Raw genomic sequence first — 12,774 nt, 5'->3', positions numbered from 1 at the left:
AGTGACAGAATTTCTGAGTCCTATGCAAAAGGAGTGGCTGCTGTGGAGTCCTGCTTGGCAGACCCCAAATGGAAAGAAGTGGCTACTGAGCCCCAAGGACACGCGAGATGAGGAAACAGGGCCAGTTGGGGCAGTTCAAGAGGAAAGCAGGAGTAGAGCTCGGCAGATTTGGCCAATGAGGTCACATGTCAGGAGCCAGGCATGTAAGCAAGGATAAACTTCTTCAGAACAAGTGTCACAGAACCGCGGCATACACTGACACTAACCCTAGAATACACAAGACAACTTCTGGTGGATCACAGTGTGTGTAGCTGCTGGATGCTCAGCAGGCATTGTACACAGCCCTGCACAAAACAAAGTCTCCTATGCAACTAACTCATCCTTTCCGAAGGAGCACCCACACTTTTACCCTGCCTACCACCCTAACAAAGCACTGCAGGACAAAAAAAAAATATAAGCCCTTCATACTAGGCAAAGAAAGCAGCGACTGTTAGTAAAACTTCACACAAATAAATAAAAGTAGAGAAAAGCAAGTCTAACTGTCAGTACACATTCTCTAATTCTTCCCCAGAGACTTACTTCTTACCACTGCTATAACTACCATGCCCTAAAGATCTCTGTGCTGCAGCTACAGTACTGGCTTTTTTAACAGATTCCTGCCCTTCATCACACCCATTACCACATTACATCCTCCCCCTGCTACTCTAAACACCTTCTATTCACAGTATTGACATTGGGCAATTTCACAAGGAGGGCAAAATAAAGCAGCCATGCTTAGTCTGGAGCACACAAATTTACTGACTGTAAACTGTGTTCATACTGTTGGTACTACTACTTTACTGACTTTAAACTATATTCATACTGTTGGCACTGCCAGAAGCTTGAGAGGCTGAAAACCAAGCTTGACTGAGACGTGGAGTTTCAGCTTCCTTTTCCTCCTGTGCAAGCTGTAAGTATCCTGCAGGCCACAAAAGGTAAATACACCTGAAACGTCCACCCATTAATTTTCTGGTTTAAGCACTTGAATGCTCCACCTCAGTTGGTTGGCATAGAGCACTAGGAAGCCACAAGACATGCTTCAGCATTTGACATGGAAAGCAGCACGGGCATAGAAACCTGTGGAGCTGCCACCTAGCCCAGGCACCCTTTCAGCAGAGCCACCTTGCTGAGAGCTGCATTGCTTGGCCAGACCCAATTTAGCCCAAACCTCAGTGCACTGGGGAGGCAGGATAGGTAAGGGCTGCCTGGATCATCAGGTCTACTCTCCCACAGTCAGGCAGCCATACCATACATACCTTTTCCTATCAAACCACATCTTAAACTCAAGTAGGTAGAAGAAGGCAAGATAAGGTACTGCTATTAGACTGAAATTATTGCATCTAAAATTGAGAAATGCTCTTAATCCATGCTACTAACAGGACAACAGAATTCACTTTTAGAAAAAAAAAAATTTAAAACTTTCTTGAGAAGCTGTTCAGCTCAACTACAGGTAAGCAGTAAGATATAATACAGCTTCACTCCAAACACAGAAACACCAGGTGATTTCAGTCACTGACTCCTATATAAATATTCAAAAAAGGAAGTGACAAAGAAGATTGAGACTCTTTTGCCATCTGATAACATTGTGTGACGCATGGCTACTGAGGGCACTATTAACACACACACATACACCCAGTGATGAAGATATGAAGGTTTTCTATATACGAGCTAGTAAAATTTTTAAGAAAGCAATTTAAGGTGTTTCCCATGGATTTTTTACGATAATAATATTTTATATGACTAATATGGAGAGTAAAGGGGTTTTGCCAAATCAGTTCCTAGTTGTACCAAATCAAATACAACACAAGTATCTATCAGGACAATGGCATCTGCTACCATGTGATTTTTACTACACAAACCATTTTAGGTCAGACTTATGGAAGTTTTGACTGAAAAAAAAATCAGACCCTAGTTTAAGGCTTCCAGATTTGCCCTAAAAGTAAGGTGGCACTGCAAGAACTATACAAATAAGGAAATCAACCTGAAACATATATTAATAAAGTCATAAGGATTCTCAGTTGTGTTCATCACCAAAAAAAAACCAGAATTCAAAGGCTTCACCTAAACAGTTTAAACAATCTGTGCACTGTATTACTAGTGGTAAATATCCACTAGCCGACATTTAAGAGACCTGGATGACCAAGAGTGGTTATTCTTAAAATAATGTCTCAAAAATAATTTAGATAAAGGTTTATATCTCCATATTTCTGATCAAAAACTTAGGATGCAACTGAGAATACATGGCAAAGCAGATTTGCCCTAAAAATTCTTATACTAGGAAGCAGTTGCAGTCATTTTGAGCAGAGATTTTAAAAGAGGAAAAACAAAGAGTAATATAGGCAGTAATTGCTAATATTAGTCCATTCAGACAGTATTATCTTTTATCTGCAGACTGCCTGTAACACTCCTAGGAATGACTTGGTAGGCACAGCAACAAGCAGTATCTTTTCCAACCTGATTCTTAGTCAAGGAGTATCTCTCCCTTCCTATATGCTACAGCACTTACATTGTTCATACTGCTGTTGCTATCAAGCGTGTTACGCTGCCAAGTGTGCTGAAGAATTCAGCATCTGTTACGTATCTTTCCCCTATTTAGGGTAAACAGTATGTATTTATCAAGAACCCGTCTCTGTTGATTAACCACCCTGTTTCTCCCTTGCTTCCCCATTTGCAATTCTCTTCCAAAAAATTTCTGCCTGGACTAAATCTTTGCCTGCACACACACCATATGGCACAATGATATAAATGAGACTAGACTAACTTAATGAATTGTATTAGACCCCATGAAACAGATTTTAAGTTCAATGATGAGCTTTTTTTCACCAGTGCAGTACACAGAGGTGTCACCCAAGCCATGAAGCAACAGGCTCTTTCACATACAAGTTCTTTGTGCATGGAAAAGAGGAATTCTTCCTTTCATAAACTGGAAATGAAAGAATAGCAGTCTTTCTATGCACATTTGCTTTATGAAACACTATTTGTCGCCCCAAAGTGTACATGCCTAAGAACTGACACAGCCATATCTAGTGCTCAAAAGATATGTGAAGACCTTTACCAAGCAAAGCAATGAGAATCCTAAGAGTCCAGCAATCACGTTGCAGTAGCTTTACTCACAGAGAAATTAGAACCAGGCTGAAAGAAACTACAAACAAGTGACTTTCTCTGCTTCTCCTGATTTTTTTTTTTTTTTTAGTTACTTCATTCTGAGATGTAGGGATACACACAAGTCCCAGAAGCATCTCTCATGTAGTTTTACTATCTGTTATGCCTAGCCCCCCTGCCAAAATTTTTTGCATTACCTGTGATGAAATCTGAGGAAAAGGAAATCTGTCACTTTAATACAGCTTCCAAATCACATATAACAAGGTATTTTATAAGAGAAGATCTATTCAAAGAAAGGAGAAAATATGAAGCATTTTTTCCTAGACAAAGAGGGAAAAAAAATCATAAAATAACCTTAATATCCAGTAAAAAAAAAAAAAAAAAAAAAACACAGAGCTGCTGTTGAGCACGGACATAAATCAGATGCTGGTATGCTCCCTGCTGCTTATGTGTGGTGTTGCTCATCACTACCATAATATATACATAGGGAAAAAGTTCTTATTTAAAAAAAAACTTAGGGTGCAACTGATTTCAGTGCAAATTCAGGAACGTAAACAACGATGCTTACAATCAAATATTTTCTACTGGGGTTACCGAGCAAGTGGAAATTCTCAAAGAGCATGACCAAATCCACTATAAGGGATAACATCCATTTCAATGATTTGTTAACTTCTAGTAATTCCTACAGTAGGTACAGGAGTTTTCAATTTTTATTTATAGAATAAAAAGTACATTAGTCATACATTCATGATTGTTTTTACTGAAACTTCACATGATCTGTTACTATGTCATTTTCCATTATTTTTATTCTCAAAATGTAAAGTTAGAAATATCTTCACTTTCCAAATATTTCTAGAGCCCTTTGTATTAAACCTTGCAAAGTAGTTAATCTTTGGGGCTTTTTTCCTTTCCCCTCACTTGCCAGTAAAGGAAGAATCACAAGAGATACAGGTTGCAACTCCAGAGCAGAAGTTGGCTCTGCATCAGTGAGTCCCTGCCCTTGGTGAGTAGAAGGCACTCATGGCTCCAAGGGCTCACTACAGCCCCTGGAAGGGCCAGGGGGTCCCAGACAGCCCTCCCGTGTTAGACTGGGGCATCTGTCCCCTTTAAAGGACAAGCAATCATTTTACTACAGCCTTTCCTACATGAAGGTGGTCATTGCAGAGCAGGGAGCATTCATGGATGCTCCAGAGAAAAGTGGTTTGCTGTTGGATCCGTTTTTTTCTCAGCAAGAAGGGTTAAGGCTCTGTCATCCAGAAAACCAGAACAAATAACATAAGACTGTTGGCGATCCTGCTCCAAGGGAGGGGGGAAACTCAAAACAGAAGAAATAAATGCACTTTGCAATGTCAAGTCGTTACCAAGAGAAAGATTGTGGGGTGAAGTGCTGCCTGAGCAAGCAAGCTCGGGCTGCCAGGCAGGGCAGCATCTCCTTACTGGGTGCAGGGAACAGCTGTACACACGCTCCAGGTAAACAGAGCATCACATCAAAGGCACACCTGACTCCACCAGCCATTTTCCTGCCTAATGGGAATAACCTGCAGGACCCCAAATACTGCCTAACAGCTTGGATCAAAGAGGACAAAGAAATATTTGCTATACTCCTGCAGAATTGGAGTTTGCACTACAACGAAGATAAAAGAGTATTTGTTTGTCCTCATTACATGAAGCTTTTTCAACAAAATAATTAACTGTAGCATAACAGAAAGCTTCACTGGGTAAGAATTTTAAAAGCATGTGTTGAAATCCAGCTAACTGAGAATGAATTTGAAAGGCCATGTACAAATATGGAAAAAAGATGTGAGGCTTTTTTTAGAACTTTATTTTTTTAATATTTTCTACCCTCTTAAAAGCATAACCATCAAAGCAAATAAAAGTTTAATAAGTAAAAAAACATTTTAAATGAAAAACCATGATTAACTTATTAAGATCCATTAAGTGTATAATTACAAGGATTCTATTACATTAAGATACCAATTTCTTTAAAGCCAGAAATAATACCTGCTGAAACTTTAATTATTTAAATGAGAAGAGAAAAAGGCATGTTATCTTCTCTGACAAAGATTAAAATCAATTTAATTGCTTCTCTGCTGCATTGACACGATTCTTGCTGTGAGTCAAGCAACCAAAAAGGGAAATTAATACTGCAGCTGTTAATCAAGTGATATTTGTGTGCTTCATCTTATTATAGCAGGAGCAAGAATAACTACTACTTTGGAGAGTTTGTCCACAGTATATTTCATAGAATTTTTTGCTTGAAAGAGCATCTTGAGTTGCAGCCATCTCCAGGTGACATTCAGCCTGAGAAAATTGTATGTTACATTGTTTGATCCCCTCATAAAAATTGTTCTTCCAAGAGTAAGGTTTATTTCAAATTAAATTCACCCTCAAGTATCTGACTCGCTAGTATGAAATCACCAAGTCACACCAAAAAGGGATAGAAATACAGCTGAAGAAGGTTGCCTATGACTCATGCTTTCAAGGAAGAAAGCAGGTCAAAGAAATCAACAATTTCAGTAAAATTAGAACATACATTTGAAAACACGTAACAGCTGAGCACACAGCACAACCCATGGCTTCTATCTGCTGATTTAAAAATGTTTATCCTTGCAGTGCCTTTGTTAAATCTCTGCACCAAGTGAATATTCAGCAACATCTACAGTCGACAAATTAATGTATCTGATTGTAAGAAAAATGGTATTGTGAGATATTTATGAGTTCTGAAATACAAACCCGTGTGGTACCTCATCATCTCTTATCAGCCCTTGTTAACTTTATAGATGATGAGAAGCACCAGAATAACTGAGGTTGTCAAAACTAATAGATCTCAGAGGCTCAGCATCATCACAGTTCAGTTCTATCTACAGTCCACTTTTGAGAAATTTTAACTCCTTCACAACTCTTCTCTGAGCAGGAACCAATTCCATTACATGGGCTGTTATTTACTGTTGGCAGCATCAGGCACTACCCTAGGTATTTCAGGGGGAGCAGGCAGCACTTTTGGGGAAGACCTTGTGTTTAGTGGCAGAAAAATACCATCTGGATCTTACTGGAAATTCTAGGATCTGGGAACAGCAAAAGGTAAGTTTTTTTTGAGAAGGGCTTTTCTAGGACAGTATGGGTGTATTCGCTAACAGTAGAATAATTTGTAACACTATTCTTCACTTAATGCACTAGCAAGCATTAAATAACTAGGTACAGAGTTTAATGACTGTTTTCACACTGCAAAACTGGGTTGAGTTTTGTTTATTGCAAAGTGTCTGTGAATGTGAGGAGCCAAATCTCTTTTCCTTCTGTATTACTTGGGCAGTTTAATTTTAATTTAGTGCTTTAAACTGGATATCTGGTCTCTTCACAGCCCCTGCCATGGCTGACCGTGCTGCTATCAGACCACCAGGTTATATTCAGTTTGGCCAAAAGTGGCTGTGATGGATCCCAAAGGCTGGTTTTTAAGAAAGAAAATCTTCAGTGAGTTTTGATACCAGACTGCAGAAACCAGCTTGCGTGTGGGTTGTGACAGACTCCCAGTGCTCAGATGTTCTTGAAACTGAAAGCAGGGAGCCCTATTTAGAAGGGATTTTGGCTACATTTTAAGATCTTGCAGATAGGCTCAGGACTAGGTCTTCTTTTGAATGCTTAACTTCTAGTTCACTGAGGAAAAAAAAAAAAAAAGAAAGAAAGAACAAGCCTCTGGCTGTAAGACACTCCAGTTAACCAGCCATTACTTACTGCCTCAATTTTATTTTTTACAGCTAATGTTGGAGCTCCCTCCATCATCCTGGGATAACCTTGGGAAAACTCCCCTAGCAAGCCACTGACAGAAAATTTCACCAATACAAGAAGCATGTTTGACCTGTGTGCATCCTGCTAGGATCCACTCTAGAAAGGACTGGAAACATTCCAGACAATGTTTCTGCACACAAGGCCAGGGAGGAAGGAAAACATCAGACAAGCCACTAAGGATGCTCATGAAGACAGCAGCAATTCATGGTAAGTTTATTTACTGTCTCATAAAAACTTGGTACATAGAGACCTGAATTTGTAAGTCTCCTGGAGGCTTTGCAAGCTCCCCAAGGAGCTGCAGGAAGCAGAAGAGCAGCACAGCAAGTTGCAAGGCACCTATGCACTGGGCACTGATGGCTGCAGGGAATGATGCAAATCCCAACAGCCTGGCATACTGTGGAGCAGCACAGTGGGACCTTGGACAAGAGACCAAGAAATTCAAGTTGCTATTCAGCAGGGGAACAAAGCCAAGGAGTCCAACAGCATCAGCAAAGATGATTTTCCTCCCTGCATTAGATCAGACTCGGAGGGAGAGGCTAGTGACACCAATAAGGACAGAACATGAGCAAGAGTCACTGTAACCATGCAGAAGAAAATAAATCTGTCATGGAGATGAGACAGCAATAACAGCAAGCTCTCCCCGTGCCTGGCAGGCACGGGCGGTTTCTGCACGTGCTTCTACACACACCCACAGGCTCAGATGGGAGCCTCAGCTGAACAGACACTACCAGGGGCTCAGAACAAGCCACAGCATCAGAGTAAAACTTTTCACTCATCTGACACAGCAAACAAATATATCCAATAACCATCATGTCCTCTGGGATGTGCACCAGAACAAAAAAAAAAAAAAAAAAAAGAAAGAAAGATGTTTAGAGAAGGAGATTGATAGAATGAGTCCAATCTTATTTTCCACAAAATGTGACACAGCAAGCTTCACTTGCTCTGATGCCTGTCAGAGGGTCTTTGTCACCAAAAGACAGTCTGTCCATTTTCTAGGTGAAAGTGGGATTGACTTTAGCAGTTGCTTCGCTTAAGAGTCCTAAATGTAATCCTGTGTCTCCAGGAACAAACAGACGTGTTCCATCTTGTTCGACAAGGATAACTTTATGTTGCCTCTCTTCTTTCCCTCACATCTTGTCCATCCTACCTCTAGCTGTAGGATGCTGCAGGAATAAAAAAACTCTTGGTGTGTGCTGTGCAAGCCATACATTTGGCAGCAACTTTTTTCAATCTACATGGCTACACCCCATCAGTCAGGGTACCGCTACCATTTATATTGGTCTATTTGTGGACAACCACCTTACCAGACTGAGAAACTGATTAGAAATTTAAAAAACAAACAAAAAAAAATCCTAATAAAACAGCTGAGAGCCACAAAACAAGGCAACTCAATGATATCGTTTGTCATAAAACATTAAAGCCAAGTGCCCAGACCTGTTGGGCGCACACAGTTCAGCACTTCCCAGGCAGTCTGGTACTTAGCTTTGGAAGTGCTGCATAGCCAGAAGCTGTGAACCACTCTTCCCACAGCACTGTTCTGCAGAAGCAGCAGAGGAATACAAAAGAGGAGGATATTTACAGAGCAGGGAAATATGGTGGGAGGGGTAGAATAGCATAAAAGCCTCCTGGCTCTAGGGTACTCATTGAATCTGCCACTGGGGGATAACATCTAAGCACCTTGATGTACCTTCAACAGCTTACACAGAATGGACTTGAAACCATGATCCAGTTCACAGCACTGCCTTCCCAAAAAGCTATCCCTCAGACCCCAGAGAGCACTGCATCTGGTGTGCCCTCACCAGCTGTAACACCAGCACACAGACAAGAACCACAACACAAGCAGGACTGAATGATGCTGTGGCCCAGCCAACACTGCCCATTAGTCACAAACCTCTTGGAAATACTTAGTGCTTCACACTGCTTAGGTCCAAGGCAGACCCAAACATACTTAAAGAGTCTGGAGAAAGAGAGATGAGAAAAATACATCTATCATTTCAAGAGCTGGTAGTACTCCTCTTTGGGGGCAATCTAGCAAGCAAACCCAGTTTTTGTTATTGATTTCAAATGAAAGAAAACAAAAATTAGATTCAAGCCTTTATTCTGGACATAAAAATGTTTTCAACCTGTATTCTATACATTATTGTGAAGGCTCTTTCAGATGCTATTTTGCTTTTTCCAAGTACTTCACTTCCACAAATAGCAGATGAACATAGCTTGTAGTTATTAGATATTACCCTTAAATCCTCCCACTCCTCTCAACAACACCAATTCCAATTAGATTTTTGTATTTCTTTCATCTCTTTGTAGAGATGAAATGTTCTCTAACCACTTGGCATGGTGCCAAGATGAATATTTGCAACTGTAATACACCACAGCCTAAATCCCACTCCTGCTAGAAGTTGCAGTGTTTTGCAGTAGAGGCACGGAGGTGCTATAAAAGGAAGTAAAACCTGATTTGATTTTTCTTGTGAGCATAATTTCAAAGAATAAAAGTGGGTCAGAATCAAAGGAGATTATTGTTTTATATTATTGATTATATTTTAAATGTAAACAAATAAAATGATACTATTTATATTATTAGATAATTTTTACTATTAAATTATTAGAGAGCACATAAATCTTCTGCTATGGAGAGAGCCTGATCTGTGACAAAAAATGGGCAAGAGAACTCCTGCTCTGGTGTGCTGAGAACGAAGTCACATTTTTCTATATGTCGACATAGAACACCAAGGATCTGTGTGAAACATTTTCTTTTTCTGGACACTATCAGCCTGAACAAAAGGAGAGATAAACCAATACTTTGGCCTCAACATTCTTTTTCTCAGCCAACAGCATTTCATAAACTCAGAAACAGTAAAAGCGGATTTCTGGTCCCTTTCAGCCTGCCAGGAAGCTAAAGGACATCAGAAGCTTATCATGTTTTCAGCATCTCAAGCTTTCTTCAGTCATCCGTTCATCTTCTTTTCCTCATGACTTCTTCCAACACTGATAATTTGCAAAAGGTTTGCAGAAACAGGAAAGAGAGAGGGAGCAAAAGGTGTCCCCATACCTTTCACCATCAGTAGTTTTTATGTTCTGACAGTTTGGAAATGTAACTAACAGCACAGCATACATCACTCTCGATGAACAGTCACCATCAGGGCCACAACACAAACACAGAGGGGATGCTCTGAAGATTACTGGTGCAATTTAGGGACTGAGAGCTGGGAAACCACACACACTTTACATGTCCGACAAGGTCCTGCACTAGTGGTTCTAAAAGGATGCTTGCAATGATTAATTCATGCTTTACTGCTGCATCACTACATCTGCAGCAAGTTAACCTCTCTGCCTCAGTTTTAACTTCTGCAAATTACAGATTAGAATTACGGGCTAGGGATTAATTAATATTTTAAAGGGACCAAGGCTTGAAAAGACACAAAATTGTCATCAGGTATTGGGGGAGGGGAAACATTGTCTTATGATGCCCATGAAAGTGTAATGCAATACTGTATGAAAAGAATGCACCCAGATTTGCATATGAGACAGGCTGAAATAAAATTAAAGAATAAAATAGAAGTCTTAGAAGATAAATAAATTGTGGAAAGAAGTACATAGCTTGCTCAGAGCTGTATAAATGCTATGGATTTATGAAAAGAACAACAACAATATTATTCTAACTCCTGACCACCCTTAGATATGGCTCCACAGTTTCCACCTGGGAGGTTATGTGTGAATTTACAACACATTTTATATTCTACAGTAACTACCCACAGGTATGCCTTTACTGTCCAGTAAATACAAGAGAGCTTATAACACATTCATGGTTCAGCTCATGTAACTTCAACTATATCTGAATCTCAGAACACTATTATTAAAAACACATGTATCTGAGGTAATAACTACAGCAGGTCCTGTATGACACTAGCAAATAAAACCTGAAATTCAATACAATACAGCATAATGTAAGGCAATGCAAGATGATGTGAAAATGGCCTTCCTGCAGATCTATGTGCTGAACAGGCATTTAAATCTTATTATACCCGATCATATTGCACTATTTGGGCACATTTCTAGATAGTATAAAGAAACGTTATGCCTAGTACTGCTAATTCCCCACACGCAGCAGATGGTTTCACCGTAGTGAAAATGTGTGTTTCAAAATCAGACCCTATGTAGGGAAGGTAATGATGGAAACCGTGGCATCACTTTCCAAAGATACAGAGCTCACTTAAAAAAAAAAAAAAAAAAAAAGCCAAATGCTACATAGACAGTGAATATGGCAATGATTTACTGAAACTTCTGCAACAAGTAGGGGAGCCAGAAGTGAGATGCTGATGCTTTCTTTACCTTTATCACGTAGGAGAGAGCAGCTGCACAGAAACAACAAACTTATTTTACATGCCTGGGATATCAGAAAAGTAGCACTACCAGCTTCAGTACTAAAGGAAAGCTCAGTAAGCATGGCAAGCAGCAATGTCACGTCCATAGCCTAATAAAAGCAACAAATATCTTCCTGAACACCTCACACAGCCCAGGCATCTCAAGTTCTGGCTCCACTGGGCCCAGTGCAGAAACACCCGGTGGTAGAGGAGACAAACTTGGAATTTCTAAGAAATTTCTCTACAGGGAAAAAATGTCAGCTATTTCTGTTAGGAATTAAAGAGACTAAAAAAAAAAAAAAATGTACTCGTACTCAAGGCAAATTACACCATTTCTGTCATAAACTCCCTGCAAGAACAAGATTACTTTATTGGATGGAGACTTGCATTTTGGCTCACAAACATCCTTGTGAGTTTGTCCCACCCTCCCTTGAATGCAGCCCTTCCTTGGGGCCTGATAGCAATCAACAGAGACAGCTGCCTTTTACAGATCATGACCTGAAAACCAAAGAAAGATGTTTTTGTGTCCCTTTATCCTATAGACCTTTGGCAAACTTCTCACCAGCTCCTGTGAATTTGTTCTTTCAGACCAGTGTGAATGAGGACAACCAGATCCAGCATTTTATGCTTGATATCCAATGTTCAAAAGGAATTAAATGAGCATGAGGTTTGGGGAAGGGGGGAGCAGGGAGAAGTTGGGGCACGGCTTTTCCCCCAGATACCTTCAAAGAGACTGTCAAAAGACTGCATTGTTTATTCCATACCTGACTCCTGGCCCAGGGGAAGCTCTCTCATACAGAATTGTCCTGGTACCACCTGGCAGGGAGCAGGTCTCCGTGGAGGCTGGCTGTGGTTTCCAAAGCGTGGCAGAGCTGAAGGAGGAGCCAGGACTGTCACACGAAATCAGAGGCAGGTTCCAGGTGCTCAGTGCTGCCCACGAGCTCCATGTGCAGCACCCAATGTCAGCTGCCCTACAAAAACAGCAACAGTTCTAATAGGGGCTTTGTTACTTGCAGAAACTTTATAATTTTTGCTGTGATTACATCCACATGGGATCTGATTGAGACAGTATTTCTGCATTCCCTCTTGGGATGTAAATGAGCCAAAGAGAGAAGATTCACCAGGATCAACTCCAAATGGAGTGCTCTGCCAAAAGGAGCACATCCCATATCAGCTCCTTCAGTTTACTACACCCCAGTATAGCAGTCTCTTTCTTCCTCAGATCAGAACCCATACTGAAGGCATGTCAAAGCTTCTCAGGAAAAAACTTTTCATTAAAAATTTCACATTCCCTAAGAAAGTTTCAACAAATTGCCACTTTCTGACATTTGTTTTGTTGAAAAATTTCTGACCAGTTCTGCCAATATAGCATTACATGTGCTGCACAAAAATAAACACTTACAGAAAGCTAGCTAATATAAATTTGGAAACCTGTTAATTAGAGCTAAACATATGAAACATATGTCAGTTACTGATATCTATTAAAAAT

At 40.2% G+C, this 12,774-nt stretch overlaps 1 long non-coding RNA gene across 1 annotated transcript; it reads left to right on the top strand.

The window, feature by feature from the left end:
* The first annotated feature begins 2,906 nt into the window (after nt 1–2,906).
* Nucleotides 2,907–11,588, top strand: LOC140684592 (uncharacterized). The gene is made up of 2 exons (XR_012057044.1): nt 2,907–6,222; nt 6,894–11,588. It is a non-coding gene; the product is annotated as an uncharacterized lncRNA (long non-coding RNA).
* The last annotated feature ends 1,186 nt before the right edge of the window (nt 11,589–12,774 follow it).

Source organism: Taeniopygia guttata, chromosome 8 (assembly GCF_048771995.1).
Source record: "Taeniopygia guttata chromosome 8, bTaeGut7.mat, whole genome shotgun sequence".
NCBI classification, from domain to species: domain Eukaryota; kingdom Metazoa; phylum Chordata; class Aves; order Passeriformes; family Estrildidae; genus Taeniopygia; species Taeniopygia guttata.
Note: the sequence above shows the minus strand (reverse complement) of the source record. Positions and strands in the feature narration are given on the sequence as shown.